General features: G+C 37.3%; 4 long non-coding RNA genes across 5 annotated transcripts in view; 1 reads left to right on the top strand and 3 right to left on the bottom strand.

Annotated features, from left to right (window-relative positions):
* Window positions 1–15,642, bottom strand: part of LOC138108657 (uncharacterized) — a 30,248-nt gene extending 14,606 nt beyond the window's left edge. Inside the window, exon 1 of the long non-coding RNA XR_011150043.1 lies at window positions 15,587–15,642. This is a non-coding gene — a long non-coding RNA (uncharacterized lncRNA). The remainder of the gene's footprint in view (window positions 1–15,586) is intronic.
* The window catches only part of LOC138108656 (uncharacterized), a 170,391-nt gene that overhangs the window by 67,382 nt on the left and 82,063 nt on the right, over window positions 1–20,946 (bottom strand). The window lies entirely within an intron of this gene.
* LOC138108659 (uncharacterized) lies at window positions 8,569–11,519 on the bottom strand. The gene is made up of 3 exons (XR_011150045.1): window positions 11,243–11,519; window positions 9,867–9,952; window positions 8,569–9,239 (listed from the first exon to the last, which is right to left on the bottom strand). It is a non-coding gene; the product is annotated as an uncharacterized lncRNA (long non-coding RNA).
* Window positions 15,779–20,750, top strand: LOC138107402 (uncharacterized). 2 transcript variants are annotated; one of them, XR_011149489.1, is made up of 3 exons: window positions 15,779–15,833; window positions 15,959–16,142; window positions 17,455–20,750. It is a non-coding gene; the product is annotated as an uncharacterized lncRNA (long non-coding RNA). The 2 variants fall into 2 exon arrangements; XR_011149488.1 differs by having other exon boundaries at window positions 15,781–15,811.

Raw genomic sequence — 20,946 nt, forward strand, 5'->3', positions numbered from 1 at the left:
TATTAAGAAATATTTAATGCTTCACATTGTCTTCAATACAGTAGATCTTATATTTAATCTTAAACCTCTGATAGAAAAACATTTCTGGTCCTAATTAGATTTTTTAGATGTAGTTATATTTATTTTGTCTTAAACTAAAACTCCCACTGATTACAATGGCAAGTATATCCACATAGATAGGGTGGATAACATATAGTGTACTTAAAGTTGCCTTGGTAGAGCTGACTTTGTAGCTTCATCATAAATTCTAATACTTGATAGTCTGAAGTTGCAACTGACAAACTCTTTTAAAGGAAAAATAAATTAAAAACTCTTTTACTCTTCCACAGTATAGGACACTGAAATAACACAACCCCATGAGATGTTTTTCTTCCACAGGTTTCAAAGATAGGGGAGAAATTCATAAAATGTCTTTCTTTCTTTAGCAGAGTGAGAACAAACCTCTTTTTCAAATCCCCTGGAGCACAGGAATTATAAGACCAAGTATTTCCAAGCAACTTAAAGTATTTCTGGTTCAAAAGCTTTCAGCAATCACATTTGCACTGTACTAAGAGATCTGCAGCATGAACACTGCCACAGCCCAATTACCATGATGATGCAGGAGGAAAAGTCTATTCTAAGCTTCGATGGGTTTTCATTAGGCCACGTTAAGAGACCCACTCACAAGGCTCAAGTGGCTCTGCTCTTAGTGGGAGACTTGTCCAGAGAAAATGCTTCAGAAGATGGCAAGTTTTCATCAGAGTTCAAACAAGTTCAGAGCTTATGAATGACACCTCCAGTAAAGGCAGGCAGAGCTATGAAAAAAGGAAGGGGAAGAGACAGTAATAGGTAGAAAAAAGTATCAATACCACAGTTGCTATTTTGTGTTTTTCTTTTGCCTTTCCTAATTTCCTTGCCTTTTTTCTTCACAATTCAAAAACCAGCAGTCTGGAAAATTTTCTAAGCCAAAAGAACAGAAACGTCTAGGAAGGGTCAAGGTAAGGAGCCCCTTGTGTTCATTCAGTATAAAGCAGAGTAAAATTTGGCCTGGCTTTGAAATGACTGTAATGTCTGCAATCACAGCAAATTGCACCTGCTGCCAGAAATCATACCAGTAGTTCTGCCTTTTTAATACTACTCCTGCTTATCTTCTCAACCAAGAAATAGCCACTTATATTTCTTGTAAAAAACCAGTGCCATTGTGAATTGCAGAATATTGCAGATGCCAGCCTGGCTATATAGATTTTTCCTATATGAAAACAATTTAAATAAAGGAATTAAAAAAAAATAGTCTAATGTATTTAACATTTAAAATGCATTTCAGGGTGCAAGGTAATTCACATTTGAAAGCCACAGGTCATCTTCCCACACACACCAGAGATAAATGAATAGCCCTACATAAGAAAAATTTCTCTGAATGCTTATTACAGAGTTAACGAAAGAATATTTAACTTAGGAAACAGAAAATTGTTCCTGTCCATTTTGAAAAATGAGGGCATACAATTTAAAGTTATTTTCTAGTAGGTCATTCTAAAGAGTCTTAGACAGCCAAGAGGATCAGCCTCTATTATAATGATTATATTTAATAATTACATATAATGGTTTTACTAGTATAAAGGATTTTGCAGAAATCAGATCTGTCTCAGCGTGATATCTCATAACATCAGCTTAATACCTTTATTTTAATAAATACTGAATAAAGTTTATCAGAAGTTATTATTGAAATTATTGATGTTAATGACAAGTCAATGACAGGAAATGAGTTATATTTAATTTTGAACACCAAATGAATGCCAGATCTAACACTAAGCCTTGGACTACTCTATCATATTACAGAATTGTTGGCACTGCACGTATCTCATACCCTTCTGTATGAGTGCTGTGAGAGTGGTTGAAACTAAGGAAGGGTATTTTGTTATCCTATTTCATTCTGTAGTCAGTTGCCAAAAAAATGAGTTTATGTACCTAACTATTGACAGCCATTGTCTTTATGTCTCTTTTACCGTACTTTAGTGGTAGATATTATCTACAATATTTAAATGAAAAGAAAGGAAAATACTAGAAGTCAGGATAAAATTTTTTATCAGACATGTTTTACTTTCCAAAATAAATGAGAAACTTATGGGTCCATTTTCAAATATATTTTTGTTAATGTATGACATTGCAGGCATGCCATATTTCTTTCAAGAGCATCTCAGAAAGTTAGGTGTTAATTCACCTTTAATTACATGCTTGGACATCACAATGGGCATCTAACACTATTTTGATGGATTGAAATACCACTGAAAGTTTGTTTGTCAATATTCAGTTGAATATAAATGGCCTAAGTTTATACTGCAAATAACTTAGGGGCACCAAAAGCAAAATTTGAAAATTACCAAATTAAGCACAGATGGATTACAGAAATCTATGTATAAACTAAAAATCTAAATTCTTTTTACAGTTATTGGGGTAAATTGCACCATATCATAGAACCATAGAATAACAGAATGTTTTGGGTTGAAAGAGACATTAAAGAGTATCTAGTTCCAACTCACATTTTTAGGGTGAAATTAATTACATCCTAAAGTATGCATCTAAAATAGGCCTGATGAATCCCCCTCTCAAATACTCCTGGTTTTCTGTAATGGCTGTCTCCATTGATTATGAAAAGAAGAGTATAGGAGCAGGGAGAGAAGAGGGGTCAACAAATAAAGAGATCTTAGGGTTGAAACATGTTCTAATATATCTCATCTGAAATCTCTTTCCAGAACTAGCCAGGTGGCAACTAACTGCTGTGATTTTGGTCTATCAGTCTACACAGTGCAAGAGTTGTTTCATTTGACATAAATCACCAGAACTGTATCAAGAATAGCATAGATATGTTAATCTACACAAAGTGTCCACCAAAATATAGATGAATCCTATTCACAACCCCCAAAATTAAATCCCTGTTCCTGGGGAAGTTCTTCTATTGTATCTGAATCATGTATCTTGAACTCAAAGAGTTCACTCATTTTTCATTTGTCAATAAAAGTTTTGATTCTTTTCTCAAACCAATGAAAATTATAACACCGAGAAGAGAATAAGGTGATAAAAAGGCCTCACTTTAAAGTGAAAGACAGCAAGTGTAGTAACAAGAAAAAGTTCATAGGAAATCTACATATTTTGGAAGATGTGACTTATTCAAAACACTAGATACCATCTGATATTAACCAAATTGTTATTGTAGGTGATAATTAAAACAAAATCTCTTTCACTAACAGTCACTCCAATGAATTTAAATTTATTCAATTCATGTCTCATTAGTACATATCAAAAATAAATCACTTGCATATGGATCTGAGGAGCTTCTAAATCTTTTTGATTATAAGATATAAGCCATTTGTTCTGCTTCCAATTAAAGATCAGCCAGTGCTTCTCTTACCACCTTGTTTCCAATGTTTATAAGTTGGCTGTAAAGTTTAATTTTGAGTGGAAAAAGTAGGCTACTTTTTCTTTTTTTCAAGAAGAAAAGATTCTTTCTGATAAGTAAAGAAACTATAAAGTAGATCTCTTTTTTAAAACACAGAACATCTTGTAGAACTTCTCAATCACATGATTCAATTACAGTTATTCTACTATGCCTACTTTACATTGTCAGGGGGGCAAAAAGAGAGAGCTGGTCAAGGAAGAAGAATCCCTTTCTAGTTGGGAAATTGTATTTGTGAGGCAGAAGAGTGGTTCCTACCAAGAAATCCATGTATTGCTTTTATATAAGAAAGCAAAAGATGGAGAATGGTTTTTGGAAATATATCCCACTGTCTTTATCTGTCAGAGGATCAAAAATTGCTCCAGCAGAACATTCCTTGTGCCTAAAGTGAGTGTCTCCTTGGACACATGTGCAACTCAAAAGCTCTAATAGGTGTCTTGTGAGCTAACCTTGACATTCACTTCATGGGCAGCTGGAGTTCAGTCCAGGTCTGAGGAGATGTGGTTCTCAAAACTCTTTGCCTTACTCTCCCTTGCAGATGATTTCTTCTGTAAATTATTTTCAGATATCTCAAAGCAGATTTTCAGCAAGTTTGTGGATGCTAACCAACTGTGGGGAGTGGTGGATGTGGTTGAGGACCAGGCTGGCATTTAAAGGGATCCTGCCAGTTCCGAGAGATGAGCAGACAGGAACCTCATGAAAATCAGCATGGGCAAATGTCAAGTTCTGCACAGGGGAAGGAATAGGAAGGATACCCCCATTAACCAGAACAGGCTGGGGGCAGACTGGCTGAAAAGTAGTTCTGAAGAAAAAGGCCTGGACATCCTTGTATTCAACAAGCTGAGCATGATCCTCAGTGTGCCCTTGCATCAAAAGTGACCCACCACGTGCTGCATGAGCAAGAGTGTAGTGTGCAGTTCCAGGGAAGGGATCCTTTCCCCCTGTTTGGCACCTGGGGTATCACATCTGAACGCTGTGTCCAGTCTGGGGCTCCCTAGTTGAGGTAGATATTTGAGGTAGAGATACTCTCTCTACACTGAGAGTAGTCCAGCAAAGACCAGTAAGCTGGGCAAGGAGCTGGAGCACAGGATGTATGAGGAGAGGCTGAGGGAACGGGGTTTGTTCAGTCCTATGAAGAGATGATAAAATGGGGATCTTGCTGCTATCTACAGCCACCTTTTAAGAGAACATAAAGGAGATGGACATGCAATAGAGAGATGAAAGTTAATGAGAAAGATGGAATCTGGGAAATTCTGATGCAGCATAAGAAGTATATTTTTTAGCAGGAAGGTGGTCAAATACCAGAGCAGCTTGCCTAAAGGGGTTGTGCAAAATCAGTCCTTGGAGAGCCTCAGTACTTGACTGAGTAATCTGATCTTACTGGACTTGTTCAGGACAATGGTTGCAGTAGATGACTTCTGGAGAACCCTTCAAATTCATGTGATTCTGGGAGTCCACTTCTGCCTCCTTGTAAAAATTCACATTTGCATGTACACCACTGAAATGGTCATTGGAGAGCCAAAACTTTTTCAGAAGCTGATGCCAGAGGAAGTTAAGTTTATTATCTCCTGTAATATTGCAGTAACACAATTAAATTCATATTTTTAAGGTTTTAGGAGTACAAATATTCCAAGACATAAGGGCAGGCAATTGTAGCTCTAGCAGACCTACAGAAGGCCTTACCCTTCACTTTTAGCAGGCAATTACAGCATTGTCCTTCTTTTCAGCCATTGTCTCCTGTTGGCTCATCTGTGGACACCCATCTGGTTTGAGGGAGGTGGAGGCTGTGCTTCACAAGCTAAGGATCAAGTGTCCTCCTGCACATAATATTTACACTGGCATAAGGGTTATTACACCTTTACACAGGTGTTAAAAGGCTGTAAGATGTCATATTGTAACAGCTGCCTCACAGTGGTATAAATGGCTCTGCAAAGTACTGAGCAGAGGACATCAAGGCTGTAATGAATTTACTTGCAAGTAGCCTTTCTATTATTTTTGTTGATTTTTGAATTATGAAGTTACACACAAAATTTTCTCTAAGATATGTTCAAGTACATATACTGATGCAGAGTTTCGATACTCTGCTGTTAAGAATTTGTGTTATTTGCAGTGTGTGAATCAGCATTTGTCAATAGGAATATTAACTTCACCGTGCTAGGTCTGGCCCTTGATTGTTTTTTTTTTTCCTTAAACACATCTATACTGTGTCAAATTTTTAGAAATTCTGAAACACTGCTCTGATGCAAATAAAACTATTTGGAGAGTGACAAAAAATGTTTGCATACATTAACTTCTTTGGCTACAGAGTCTTTTTGAAACCTCATAAACAATGAAACTTCACATATTAAAATGTGCCCTTTCAGACAGCATATATCACATTCTGCTTTCAATTCCCCTGGGGCAGCCCAACTGCATGTACAAAAAAGGATTTAGCTGTATATAATTTAAGTTGCTCTTTATAAAAAATACTCAGGTTTTGATATATCAAAATATGCCAAAGTGACAAAGCAAACAAACAAAGCCAAATATAAGCCAAGATTCAGTAAAAAGTAATTTTGGAATTCTGAGACATCGATAGCTTTCCATTTGTCTGGTGAACAATATAATGTGCTCATGTGACTATTCACTGAAACAAGTTTCAAAAATCATCAAGCTCTCTGCTCTCTCATTATGCAGGTGGTGTGCAATGCCAGATGCAAAATAATTGACGTGGTTTCAAAGTTCCTTGTATCATTTCACAACTCATACATTTTAAAATATGTAGAAACTTGCAATCTGTGTGACAGTGTCTGCTAAAGTCCATTTTTCTAGTTAGTTTTAAACTGTCTTTATAATCAGAAGAATTTAAATATCCAGTGGCATTTTAAGCTATGAATTCTCATTCCTGTACATAACTACTGGAATCTTAGAGAAATAATTATAATAAATTTAAAATAGTTCAAATATCACTTGGAAGATAAAGCTCTTTAACACCATAATATCAAAGTCGTAACAAACAGGATCCTAGTGTTAACATGAAAGCCCCAACTTGTTAAAAAAAGAATTTGTTAGCAGTCTTTCAGGGGACAGGTTCCTAATCTGAGTATCTGGTAATTAGAGTCTATCTATGGCACACAAAAATTAAGATATTTCCCCAATTTTATTCAGTCACTTAAAGAGGATTAGGACTGGTTCGGGCTATTAACAGATCCAGCTGTTGGGGTCATATGAAAATGGGAAAGATGCTTACTGAGTTTGATTTACAGATGCCTACTGAGAGGCAATAAAGAGCACAGCCATTCCCCAAGTTATAGCTCTCTCCCTCAGGAGTGAGAGGTGTTAGCAAACAGGAGTTTACAGCATGATGCTCCTCTGTGCCCTGCCTTGTCAGACTACATGTAGAACTGGGGCAGGGAGAGCTGCTGTGCTCCTTTTGTGGTCCCACGACTTAATGGAACTACTGAAAAAAACCCTGATGAGCAGAAATGCTATGTTTAGACGAAGGCTGAGGGAGAGGGAAGGGAAGCAATGAGTATAAATGCACAGAGGGGATTCAGAGGCAAGAACTTTCTACTTGTGGACAACTCCTGTTCCTTGGTTTTCTGAGGTGCTAACAAAGGTGAAATAAACTGACAAGTCTTAATATATCTTGATCTAAACTATCCCCACTCCCCCCTCACTGTCCCTTTTCACTTAGTTTTAGATGCTTTTGCTTAGGATTTATGTATACATTCAGCTTCAAAACAATAATATGAGAGAAACTTCATTGTAGGTAAGGAATTACAGAAACTATCTGAAAAAATCTTATGTGTAAATCAGAAAATACAGGAAAAGAGGATGTTAAAGGTATGGAAGCACTCAGTAGGAAAGATCAAGAGTAGTGAGAAAAGTGCTCATTCTGTACTTCAGCAAATCAGTGATACAGATGACAAGTGTTTTCCTTTGTGCTGACATTAAACTGCACACATTTCATCAGGAACCTGTTTATGCATCTGCAGTTGGGTACCAATTTTTGTATTGGCCAAGACAGACTAAAATCCAAGATCTCACTCTTGCTTTTGCCAAAGAAGCAAAATTCTCACTAATTAAGGTGAAATATGCTCTTTGTGCAAGGTTCAGCTGAATGTTACTTTTTCTAGTAAACGTGTAATAACGTGCCTTGAAACATACTGATTCTAAACTATCACCAACAAAGTCATGTAAGCATCCTTTCTCTTCCCCCCACCAACTCCTTCTGCTGTGCATTCATGTACCTGTTATAATAGACATGTAGTTTAGAGATTTAATTCAGAGTTCTCATTAATCATCAGATAACTCTACAGTCACAGCCTCTTCATCACCAAGAATATTTTACACACTCTCAAAATTTACTTTAAAAAGTTTAAATCCACCACAAATGCATTCCTATCAACTCAGTCTGACTTTAAAACAACATTTACAATGATATCTGCAATCATAATCCATGCCTTTAAATATTGTGTTATCTTCTAAAATTCAGACATCTAAGACTTGGGACAACTTCAGCCTTATATCCATGGAGATTTCTCCCTGAATCAGAGCAGATGCCATATCCCTGTGTGAAAGAGGGCAGAATTTGAGGGGTTCTGTTTTTGCAGTGTATGAAAACTTGAAGATCTCCTTAATTGTTCACAGCTGGGAAGAAAAAGGTTTGATCCAGGAGACTTCTGGGAACAGACTTTGTAAACAACCTGTGGGCTGGAAGGAGATTTCCTCAAGTAGTATTCTTATTATTTCTATCCGAGATATGAATGGATGCTAAAATTTTGTTATTATTTCACTTATAATGAACTTGCTCATTGTGGTGCTTGTGATGTTACAGCTATAAAATAGACCAAGTTTTAGCTGATTAACTTCTACTCTGAAAGAGACTGAGAACTAATCTGATTCCAAAGGCACAATGGTGAAGCAAGTTTATATGGGAAAATTGCAGGGATGGCTGATGCGCTGATAAAAATTTGAAGATTTAATAAAAGAAAAAAAAAAGTGCCTTTCAAACTTCATAATACATTTCATGTCCAAGCATGAATTCTATCCATCTGCAAAGAAAAAAATGTCATGTATCAAAAAGAGCAGAGAGAAGACATTTGAATTAAATAAGCCATTTTTTAGTCTTGAATTAGTTTTATTCCTCTGTGAATTTAGGGACAGCAAATAAGACAAACAAATGAAGAAAGAAGGCAGATGTGGAGACAGTGTGGAGAAAGTGGCTCCCTGGGGAGAATAATGGAGTGAGGGAAGGGTAGGATGTGAATTGAAATCCAGTGAACAAATTATAAAACGTGGGTGTGGAGTGACAGATGGAAAACAGAAAAGATAGTACCTAACAAAAGACTGGAAATGGAAATGCATTGCATCACAGACTAAAATGACCATGTTAATTGTCTGTTGTAAGGAAGATTGTGAGGCAGGGCTGGTACTTTAATGTTATTTACTCCATTCCCAGTAACTCTGAAGCCTTTCACAGACTCAGGGCTCAACTGTGCATTCATCAGTCTAAAATCCACCTTGGCTGACAAAGCTGGCTGAGTTGGAGGTAGTGAAGGGTTCCTCCTGCTACACCTCCTCACTGGGGTTGCTCTCCTTCCATTCTCCTTGCTCCAGCCCCAGGAAGGTGATTCGGACCATGAAGAGTGCAGTTTTGCACTCTGTGCAAACATGCCAGCATGCAGTTTTTTTAAGGAAGATGAGGCACTTCTCTATTTGTCTGCTTACTGTCTTTCTAGAACAGCCTCACCTTCACAGCATGGCAGAACAGCGGCAAAGATCATTGCTAAAATGGAGCTGACTCTCAGCAAATGGGGAGAAGAAACTAAATATAAATAATAAACAACAGTTAAAAACCATTTTCAGATTGAGATAAAGAAATAGTTGCGTAGGCTGCTGTTCTACCCCAAGACAAAGCTGGCCAAAATGATTTTTAAAATGTCAAATTGTCTTCAAAAAATCAAAATACTATTCAACAACTTGATGTTTTTAAGCATGAATGTTGTGAGTTAGACAATTTTAGAAATTATATTTTATATGTAGCTAATTTAGTTGAAGTTTTTAACCAGGGACTGACTTGGGGAGCCTCCATATAAATACAAGATCACATTGATTTTATGTACTCATTCAGCTGTTCCTGAATGCCTGACAGGCCTGACAACTTGATCGATAAGTGATCCCATTCACCCAGACCTGCAGGTGGCTTTTGTACTCTCCCTGCTGGAAGATGACAATCACACTCATTAAAGGCAACACAAAGCATTGCCAATGCCATGTTTCCTGTCAGACAAATACAGCCAAGGCCTATTATGATTTTATCTGAGAGAAATTGATTTAATCAGCAGTGTAAGATTTAACCTATTGTTAATAATGTAATTTAAAGCTTTTCTCTGTTGCTTCTGACCAACCTAACTGGAATTTAAATGGGTAGAAGTGACGTGAACAAGCTCACAAGGGTCAGAGTTTATCTTCTCTGTCTGTGCCAGACTCTTTGATGTTTGATGTGAAGGACTAATCCTCATGATTCCAGAAACCATCCTGTGAACAAGAAATAATTTACCAAAACTATTATGTCACATATTGCTGTCTTAATTTAGGTTTTACAGATGTTTCATGTTCTGTAAACTTGAAGCATCTGGAAGAAGCATCAAACTGAAAGCTGACAGGTTTTGTAAAGATAATGTTAGATGAATATGCTGTAATAATGATCTATTCGTTTGCAGCTTGTTTTTAGTGTTGGCTTTCTTCTTTCTTTTAATCCAGCATTATTCAATTCATTACAAACTACACTAGCTTTGTATTTGTGGGGAAAAAAATTGTTTTCAGTGATTTTTTTGAAATTTAATTCACTGAATTTACAAGAGAAAACACATAAAATAACACCATAATGATGACTGGAAAATAAAGGATATCGATTTATTGTAATGGACTTATTCTACTGTCAGTCACTGCCAGTTTGTAGTACAAACATATTTTTCATGACAGATCTGAACCAATCATCATAAATTCTGATAATGACTTGCAAATTTAGTATTAAATGTATTAAAATGAGATTGAGTATGAAAACTGGTTATATAATAAAAAGACTTTCTTACTTAATATATTCATTCTCCCTTAGTCTCTGACTATAAACTTGTTTCTTTGGGTTTCATTCTGCTTCCTTCATATCCAAACAGTATTTGATGGGTAAAAGAAAAAAAACAAAAACAACTGGAAAAGAAAAAAAAAGAAAAAAGGTAGCAACACTTAGTCTGTGTTCCTGTTAAACAGCATGAGTTTGGAGAGAATGTATGGTGCAGGTTGTCCGGGAGGGAAGAGCTGAGAGGGTGGGTTCACAGATCTGCTAGGGAGAACTTGTCATGCCCACAGGACAGCATGCTTAGCCCAACCACAAAGACATTCAGAGACTTAAATTCACAAATAAAAGACCCTTATATTTTCACAGTCAGCCTTAATATGTGAAACTAGTGATTGTGAGGTGAAGATGCTAAGTAAGAGAACTAAGTGACTCTGGGAGATGAGGGAGTAGTCTGTGTGTGAAGAAGTGAGGATGAAACTATTACTCTGATCAACACTGCAGAAGATAAAAATCTTCTGATTACTCTGCAGAAAATTGTGATTTTGCTCCCAACTTGCTGTTATTCCATGTTTTGTTCTGGTTGGGCTACAGCTCCTGTGAGCTGATAAACATCAGCTCTAGCATCTCTGACACCTCTGTGGGGGAAGAGCAGTGTACAGTTCATCCCAGGATCCCAACAACACACAAGGCATCCTGTCTGATTTCAATTGCAGTACTAAAGCAATGCTTTTCATCCCAAAAGCTGTCACCTGCTGGGTGGAGTGAATCCAATATCTTCCAAGATATTTCACAATGGGAAAAAAAATATCCATCTTTAGTATCTGAGCTGGGAGTTCATTTTTGTCTTGCTAAATTTTATGTTAGAGCAGACAAGTAGAGGGAACGTCGTGATGACAAGTCAGGGTGCACAACTGGAAATGTAGGCTTTTCATTCATCAGCAGAAAAATGGAAGGTGAAAATGTAGCATAGGTTGTTTTTCCCTGGGGAGGCTGTACGGGGAGTGCACTGTGCAACAGAGTGATGCATACCCCCTAAAGGAGAATTGGAATGTTAGTAATAGGGAGAGGAAACAGCAGAGAACTGTAAAAGCTACAAAAGAAAATGACTTTGCAAGTGCATTACCTGCAGTGACATTGTCAAAACAAGGCTGTTTCTGCAAGACAACTGAATAAAAATCTTACTGAAAGGGTGGAATGGCAGTGTCACTGCAGTGGAAGTCAAAATGGGACAGCTTTAGCAAGGAGTGAGAGAAAAGAAATTACACTAAATCTGAATTTAGAGGTGAAGAGAGACAAGACAAATGTCTGATAATGTATTGGTGGAATCACTAGTAAGCTCTGAGGAGTAAAAGGTTTTCATACTAGCTGTAGTTTAAAGGAAACTGAGTCCATACATATTCAAGTATCATGAATAAAATGAAGTTATTTATTGACCCATCAAAGAGACTTTATAGACATGTGTTTTAATTATAATTAAAGTTATACTTTAAAAATAGTTTTGATGAGAGAGAAAGTATGGATCTTCATTATGTTTTCAGTAACACTTAGAAACAAACATTTTCAGCAAAATATTTTAATGTCGCTGTTTAGATATGCACAAGTTACTGCTGAATAGCCAGTCAACATGAATTATCTGAGCTGTGGTGATAGTCCAGGGTGACTTTTGAAAGAGCAAATGCAAAGTCATATGACTTAGTTCAGTACTTCTTTGCCATATGTTAAGTGAATTTGATTTGCCTCATGTGAACTTGAAGTTGCCTATATAGATAGTTATCCATTTGTAATGTGTTTAATGGTGTGAACTTTCAGTGTGAAATCATACAAGAAGATCAGAATAACTCTTTTAATCCAGTAATTGACCTTTTATACTGCTGCCAGTGTCACAATGTTCAGCTAAATTATAGTGAAAATGATGTCCTTCTACCGTTACTACTGATTGTAATGATTTTTTCCTGCACCATTTGTAAAGTAGTGACCCATTTTTTGTTATCACGCTAGTTCTATCCTACTATGAATCTTACAATAGTTTCTGCTTCCTCTTGAAATTTCTGAAAAACTTAATCCCTAATTCTGTTAGAAATTGCTAATGATTCATGAATATTAAATCCAAACAAACCACCTGGTTTTGATTGTTTCATAATCCTTCTTAAAATCAGAGGCCCATTTTTGATGGCCTTTGCAACAGAACTCTGCAATTAGAAATCCACACAAGCTTCCCTCTTTGTCATCAAGCTGTGTGTGTCTGCTCAAAAAAAATTGCTACAGCTGTCAGCTTAAGGGCAATGACAAATATGTTTCTCTGCATATTTGGTTTTAACTAGTTTGCTCAATTCAGTATGACTTCGCTGGCATGACAAGTTATACAAGTGTTTCCAGAGAGTAAGAAAGATGAGTTGTCAGGTGTTTAACGTAGGTTAACCCAACGTGGCCTTACACATCACGCCTGAGTTCAGCTCTGTGGTTATTAGATAGCAATACTCTTTCTAGCCTCAGTGGCAGGCTGCTACATAATGTGTTGCTGTTTCTCCTTTCTCTCAAGGTTATATATAATCTTACTTCATTATTTTTGATGAATAATCTGGTAATGATACTGTGGGATTTTAGATATGTGATTTGAGATAATGTTGAGCTCCCTTTTTGTTTATCAGAGCCAAAGATTTTTTCCCAAACCACCTGTGATTTCTAGGGTTCTGTCTACAATGCTTTCCCTCTGAACTGCACAGCCCCATGCTCAAAAGCCCCACAGTAAGTCCCTGAAGCAATTCAGTAACTTGTTAGGAAACAAATCTGAGAGTGGAAGAGGACTAACATTCCCTGCTGTCACAGCTTCTCTTTCAAGAAATCTGAAGGATTTGGGCCAACTGTTATTAAGCTTGCTGTGAACTGAGTGCTTATTTCGAAAGTTCAGTCTATGGAAAATAAAATGACAGATTTTGGCAATTTCAGTGATGCTCAGCTCACCCAGAAACAACTAAAGCAAATAAGAAATTTAGACTGCCAAGGATATATTAAACAGGGGTGACAGAGACTGGGCAGGTCAACTGAGTGGCAGGGCTTTTTATTAAAACTGATAATTTGCACATTGAAAGTTTCCTCTGTGTTCAGAACTGTTACCTATTGCTGCCATTGACAGATCCAATGAAACAATACTGAACACTGCTGCCATTGCTAACAGAAAAATCATATTGAGACCCTTATGGAAGTCAGTGCATCACATATGCTTTAACCAAGACTCCTGAATTGATCCTGAAAAGGAAAATCTGGGTCTACAATTCTCATCACAATTATTTGGATTACTTCCTGAGCAACGGATGTGCAGTTTCCATAAAAAAAAAAAAAGGAAAAAAAAAAAAAAAAAAAAGCAGCAGTGCTTTCAGAATGCTCTTAAACAGATCAAAAGAAATAATGAGTTTTCAAAGAACCTCGTTCTGACACCTCCAATCCATCATCTCTGTATTATACTGGTAATCTCTTCTCTTTTAATCAGTGATGCTCAGGAGAAAAATGAGGAACCTGTGAATGTATGGATGAATCAGCACTTGATTAGCTGTCTTCATAGAACATCTTCTGTGTTTATTCAGAGAAAGTGAAATTCAAAACTTTGTGTGATAATGATTATTGGTCCATACTTTTTTCCTAAGAGAAACACTGTTTTTAATTTTTTTCCCCCACAATACTACAGTTAAAAGCATTTCAGTTAATACACCAAACACACATGCAGATGGACAACACTTTTAGAATACAGAGATCTTAAACTAGCTTATAAAATGTAAGGTACCGCACACCTGGAAAAATGAAATGTAAGTTGTTTTCCAAAGTGTTATCTGGCAAATAATCACGGAATAAAGAGCAAATGTCCTAAAAAATAAATAAATAAATTTTTTTCAGAAGCTTTTTTTGCCCACCTGCCCTTTCTTCTCCCACCAGCCCTAGAGCAGCCATACTGTTGGTTGGAACTAGTTAAAACTTTGCAGAATGCAGCATTGTGTATAGAGCTCGTATCCTGGAAGGAAATACCCAACCACTAAGGCACTGCCTTCTGTGCTTTTGCTGTAAATACTAAGCTGAATTTTCATTAACTTCTGCAGCTACTTTTGCTTTCTTTCATTCAATTTTTGTTCCAGGCACTGCCTGTTTGCTGCCTGGACTTCAGCCACTGCAGTCCTCAGTGTCCTCACATCCCCACCCAAGCACTGCAGTGATGTTCAAACTCCTCTCCCACAGTGTGACAGAAGCTGCTCGCTGAGCTCTGCACCACAATGATTTTAGGGCAGCAGGGATTTGGTACCAGGGAATATGGTATCAGGTATGGCCTAATCCAAAATAAACTCATGACTCAGTCTGTCTAACCTGCCCAAGGCCTCCCTGAACAGAGAGCTCTGGTGGGTGCCTGTGGGTCCAGCTGTTTGGGGTACATCCTACCAATCTCGATGGACTGACTGCATTTCAGGATAGTTATCAGCCAGCTCATTACAACTCACCATTATTGCTACCCTCAATTTGAAGCAATCAGTTACAGCTCTGCTCACCGCTATCTCATTACCAGCCCTCCTTTGATGTTCCAGAGGCTGGAGAGGATATCTGTCCTTTGTGAGCACAAATGAGCTGTAGTTACAAAAAAATGTAACAGCTTGTGGAAATACTGGTTTGAACCAATAATCTAAAAGACTTGCAGGTGTTACAATTCCCATCATGTCACATAGGCGTCTGCTTGCACTCAAAATCCTAGTGTATGAAAGGGACAGTCAGGCAGCCCCCCAACATTGTGTATTCCAGAGGAAATCCTGGATATCAGCACATTTCGTAGATCACTAGCATTTGGCTTCTTATAAGTCAAGTCTTAATCAGACAGAGCTGAGTAAAGGTAAATGTAATCATCTCATTATATTAAGTCTTTGTAACACATTTGCACATACATATGTATACATTTGAATATATATACTTATAAAATAATTTCTACCACCCCACTGCACTTAGTCTTTATCCTCCAATACCATCACCTCCACCAGGACCAGCCATTCTTTCCTTTAGTATGTTTCTCTGAAGTGGTTCAGGAAGACAGCACAACACAATGGAGCATATAATTTCCTTACCTCTGCTTCCTCTCCATGCAGATGCCAAGGTGGTGTGTAACTAAATGTCAATTTCTCATTTGTTCGGAGGTGCAGGTGGGAGTATGCTTAATCACTGTAAATTCATTCATCTGTCTTACTGATCCTCCATCTGCACGCTGTCAGCCTTCTCTTATAAAGCTAATTGCATAATCCTTGTTCAGCACCAACCTGGTCCCACACAGTATTACATGAGGATGGAAGGGTGTAGGTGACATTTTCTGGTCAGGTTTGCTGTGTTGTCACCCTGGTGCCTCTGACCTCAGTGATGTGGTAAAGTATTTCACCAAAAAAATAGAAAGCCTCGTACTAACCTACTTGTAATTTCTGCTTGGATTCCCTTTCTTGGTACAGCTGACAATGATTATATAGCTGTCAATACAAATACAGATGTAGGTGGAGGAATGGATGTACATCAAAGGACTGATGTGTATATGAACATGCCTGGTATTGGTTCAGCAATGCAAACCTTGATGAGTACATTTCTGCAACTGCCAAACTGGTGTGGTCGGACACTTCTTATTTTGAAAATAGTTTGGTAAGGCCTTGTTTTAGAAAAACAATTAAAGAGCACCATTTATAATAATCTGATGCAATATTTTCTGTTGCTGTGGCCAGAGAACAATGTAGGCATACATCAATTTGTGGGGAAACTGTCTAAATTACCAAAAGCTTTAATAAACAAGCTAACAATTGATGTTTGAGGGCATATAGCCTTGTGAATGAAAATAATTATGAATCCACATTTAAATCTCTGCACTAAATTGCAGGTTCAAATGTTTTAGCTTCTAAACCTCTGACTGTTTATTTTGTTGACTATCATCAAAATATTAGCATTTGTGCCTGTAATAAATTGTGCCCAAAAAACTGTAATGGCTCTCTTTTTAAAGCAGGCAGTTAATGTAATTATATGTGCTGCTCTCCAGAATCACAGCAATAAGTAACAGTTCTTGATCTCAAGCTATGTGAATGTTCTTCACTCATCTGTGTATCAAATAACAATTTTAATCAACATTTCATTTCACTGGTAATATTTATTTTTATTTTTGTGTTTCAGTGTGAACAAACAGGCATAGGTTGTATTAATTATAACCCCTAATGACGAATAGCAGCTGCTGTGAGGAGTGGCTGAGGACTCTGGGTTGGTCTAGTCTCGAGAAAAGGAGGATGAGTAGAGACCTCATTGCTATGTACAGCTTCCTGAGGAGGGGAAGTGAAGAGGGAGGTGCTGAACATTTTTCCCTGGCATCCAGCGACAGGACACATAGAAGTGGTTCAAAGTTGTGTCAAGACAGATTTAGGCTGGACATTAGGAAGCATTTCTTTACCAAGAGGATCCCTGGAACAGGCTTGCTTGAGAGGTGGTTGGTGCCCCAAGCCTGACAGTGTTTAAGAGGCATTTGAACAATGCCCTTAAAAACATGCTGTAACTGTTGGTCAGCCCTGAAATGGTCAGGCAGTTGGACTAAATGATCACTGTAGGTCCCTTCCAACTGAACTTTTTAGTTCTATTTTTTCTACTCTATTCTAATATTTCTGACCAGTAGGAATGGTTGCACTTGGCTTTACCAGTCAACTTCACTTCTCATGATCCTTTGGAAAGCAGAATTTCACAAATATAGTGAGGCTGAAAAGCTTGGAGATGAGCTGAAATTAGTGAGTGACTGGGTCCTGGCTGAGTCTTAGTCTCCCACGTGCCGGTGCATTCTCAGTGACAAGTCATCTCTTTATTGGTTTCTTTATTATAAAATGGAGATAGTCAAGGGAAGTCACAAACAATACCCTGCCCTGAATGAAATTTTAAAACTACATAGGTTTTTGTCTTCAGATTGTTGGTCTCTTTTCTACAGGTTCTGAGAGATGAATACAGAGGTGAAAAAGGCAGTAAGAAGATTCATTACCTTTCTTCAGATCTCAGCAAGAACAGGGAAGAGGAAACAGCAATTAAATATGGATAAAAGTAATGGGAAATCCATAATCATTTAGTTGCTACAAAAGGGTAAATCTAAAAGAGGGACTGGGTCAGGATAAAGAATGTTATCAGCGTTCAGCTAGTTTTGAAGTCCTTTAACAAGAAAGTATGGCCAAACATCTGGTTCAAGAAAGCAAGAGAAAGTGACGCTGTATTACGCCTTAAGAATAGGTATGTGCACAATTTCTGCTGTGAAAGTGAATTATTTAGTCTATACTTTCCATGACAAACTTATACCCATGATTCTCTATTATGGAATACTATCAGAAGAAGAAAATGTAGAATAGGATCTCATGGTTAAACGACTGAGCTTTAAAATAGACATGACCATACAAGTACCTGCATCTGACCAATCCTATAGCTTCTGGTATAGTTTTGCCCTCAGGGGCAATGCCTGTGTGAGATTCCAGCACTATAAGTCTTCACTAAGATTAGCTGTGTGTGTGTTTAGTCTGCTTGCCCCTTTCCTACCAGCATAGGTAAGGATCATTCAAACCACACTGTGTGTGGATTAATTTTCAGATGCATAGGCAACTGATTTTATAGGTTACCATTAAACGTAACCTATTGAAATCATAAACTAAAAATTCAGCTGCATAAATCTGTAAAGCTTCATCAGTTTATACTGGCTAACACCAGATGAAGATTGAATTAATATTAACTGAAAGAAGAAATAGAGTTAATAAAAATCTGAGAAAAAAATCTGGATTCTCTAATGACACTGGGAAACTAGAAGATTTATTTTAACACCCTATCTATTAATAAGAAAATATTGCACAAGCTAGATAATATTTGCTAAGCTAAGAGGATTAAAGAAAAGGAAATGACTTCATGCATACACTGAATACTACAGAACAGGGAAAACCAGAATATAAACAGAGAGCAAATGACCTATTGGAAGAGGTGAAAAATGTCTGTTAGACTGATGGACATCTCTTCTGAATCACTTTTCTCAGATGTGTCCTTCTACTTACAAATAAGGAGATCTCTATACTTTCAATCTTATATGTTATTTTTTTAGGTATGTAACTGAAAATCAGAAAAGCTTGGGTGAGTGTAGAAATAATAGGGTGGCATTGAAAAAAAAGTGGAAAAAAATTACAAATATTTTTTGTTGACCCTGCTTGGACAGCGGGTGTCCACCAAAACTGCTTTAGCACTGCCCTCCTCAGCTGGACAGGGGAGAAAAAACATAATGAAAGGCTCATGGGTCAAGATAAGACAGGGAGAGATCAGTCACCAGTGACTGTCTGGTGGCAAAGCAACTCCACTTGGGGACATTAGTTTAATTTATTACCAATCAGAGTAATGAGAAATGTACTGGATACTAATGTTATCTCTTTATCCTGAATCAGCACTCTGTTCTGATGCATGTTTGATCCTGTTCATAAAATTCATTACATCCATTCTTAAAACTACCTAGTGCAGGGGATTTTTTACTCTTTAGAAATAGTAATTGTCTGCCTAATAATAATAATAACCTAAACAAAGAAAAACTCACAAATCCCACAGACTTGTTTTTATTCTTTTTTGTACCCCTTAAAAAATTCTATCATAGTTTCTTTTTTCCAAAAGAAGCTCCTCTGCAGTTTCATGCAATATTAGTTTTGGGAAAGTCAGACTGAACATAATTCAAACTCATAGATTTCTATGGAAACTATATTCATTCTCTTAGGCCAAAGCCCTGGAAGACTGAATGCTACTATTTCAACGAATAATTTGTTCTGGCAAAGAGACCTTCAGCCTTCAGATAAGCACAAATATAGATTCTGTCTCACAGAGTAAAATGCACTAGGAAAGAGGGCTCTGTTCTTGCAGAATCGTGTTCCCTGTATGGGTATTTGCCATTCAGAATTCAGAAGCAGTTTCTCATGAATAGATTCTGGATTTAAATCAAATTCACTGATTCTCTTACCTTGGTTCTGAGAATGTTCATAGAAAGAGAACAAAACTCATAAAAACCACTAAGGGGGTATATTAATTTATATTCCTTCTATCCCAACAGAAATTTCTTTCAGTTGTTTCTCAGTTCAGGAAAATAGCATAATTCAAATCCTTTCTCTATAACCTACAATTGCAGAATGTCAATCTAAGAATTTTTAGGCAGTTTTAAATGAATGTTATTGAAGTGACTATTCAGTAGATGAAGAATAGACATTTTAATTTCAGTTTAAGTAGGAGTGGAACATAAACAAGGCTCCCTTTCAGTATTTTCCAACAATATTCTTTTAATCTGCATTGCATTAATATTGTGTGAGCTAGTAGTCTAGACTAGGCGGCAGTATATAAAAGAGACTAAATTGTGCTGTGGCTACAATCAAACCTGATTAAGTAATGCTTCTGCATAACATAATTTCGCTACACTTGGAAAGAACAGCTAAAATGAGTCTGTTGAAAGAAGCTCTCTATCGCAACTCTTGAGGCGATCTGGTATTTAGTAGTGAGGGTTCCAGCTTCCAAGGATAACTTCAGTTTCTCATATGAAAGAGTCTCCAGCAGACCAATGGTAAAACTGTCCCCTCCTAAAAGTCCAGAGGGTGCATGAGGAGAGAAAAGTGTCCAGGTGCCAAGGATTCTGGGATCACCAGACAATGTAATGTCCTCTGGAGACTATTCATGGATCCAAGCTAAAGCTCAGTCACTCAACCACTTTGGCCATCTGTGGCAGGAACATTGAATCAGAAACATATATGAGCTCCCCAACAGCCCCAGCACATAGGCTGTTTCCAGCCAACACTGTGGGGAATAGTCTCCTGCACAGAACAAAAACATCTGTAGAGATCAGTTTCCTGCATCTTCTCCCCCATGCCTGAACCACAAAGGATATGATATTACTATCCCAGGCAAGGAGCCTACAGTTTTGAGCTCAAGCCAGAGAGGCTTACTCTTTTCATTTGGAAGATACTCAGCTCAAACTCAATTTATCAACTAAAATTGCACAGTCGTTGAGTGAATCTGGAATAAATGTACATTTCTTATCCACATAATTTACAGCTTATCTGGTATTCTCTGCTTTTAGTATTTTCCTGCCATGCTCAATTAGGTCTCTTCCACCACCCACTTTGAAAGTGTCTGTCTTCCAGAAGTGTATGAAAACTTCCATACAAAACCCCTGAACTATGTATGCCCAAGGTTTTCCTTTGTTTGTTTGTTTTTTTCAGAATAGACGTACAAGCTCACTTACTAAATAAAATATCAATTATAAAAATGCTTGGAGAGCAATACATTTTTTTTTGTTGTTCGAAATGTAGTATTTAAAATGAATTGTGCCTGTATTGGTATTTAGCCTGTGGCACTTAAGCAGCATTTAAACAATTTCATGTTCCCACAGAACTAAATGCATCTTCTATCATTAATTATAGTAACAGTG

This window comes from Aphelocoma coerulescens, chromosome 3, assembly GCF_041296385.1.
Source record: "Aphelocoma coerulescens isolate FSJ_1873_10779 chromosome 3, UR_Acoe_1.0, whole genome shotgun sequence".
Classification (NCBI taxonomy): Eukaryota; Metazoa; Chordata; class Aves; order Passeriformes; family Corvidae; genus Aphelocoma; species Aphelocoma coerulescens.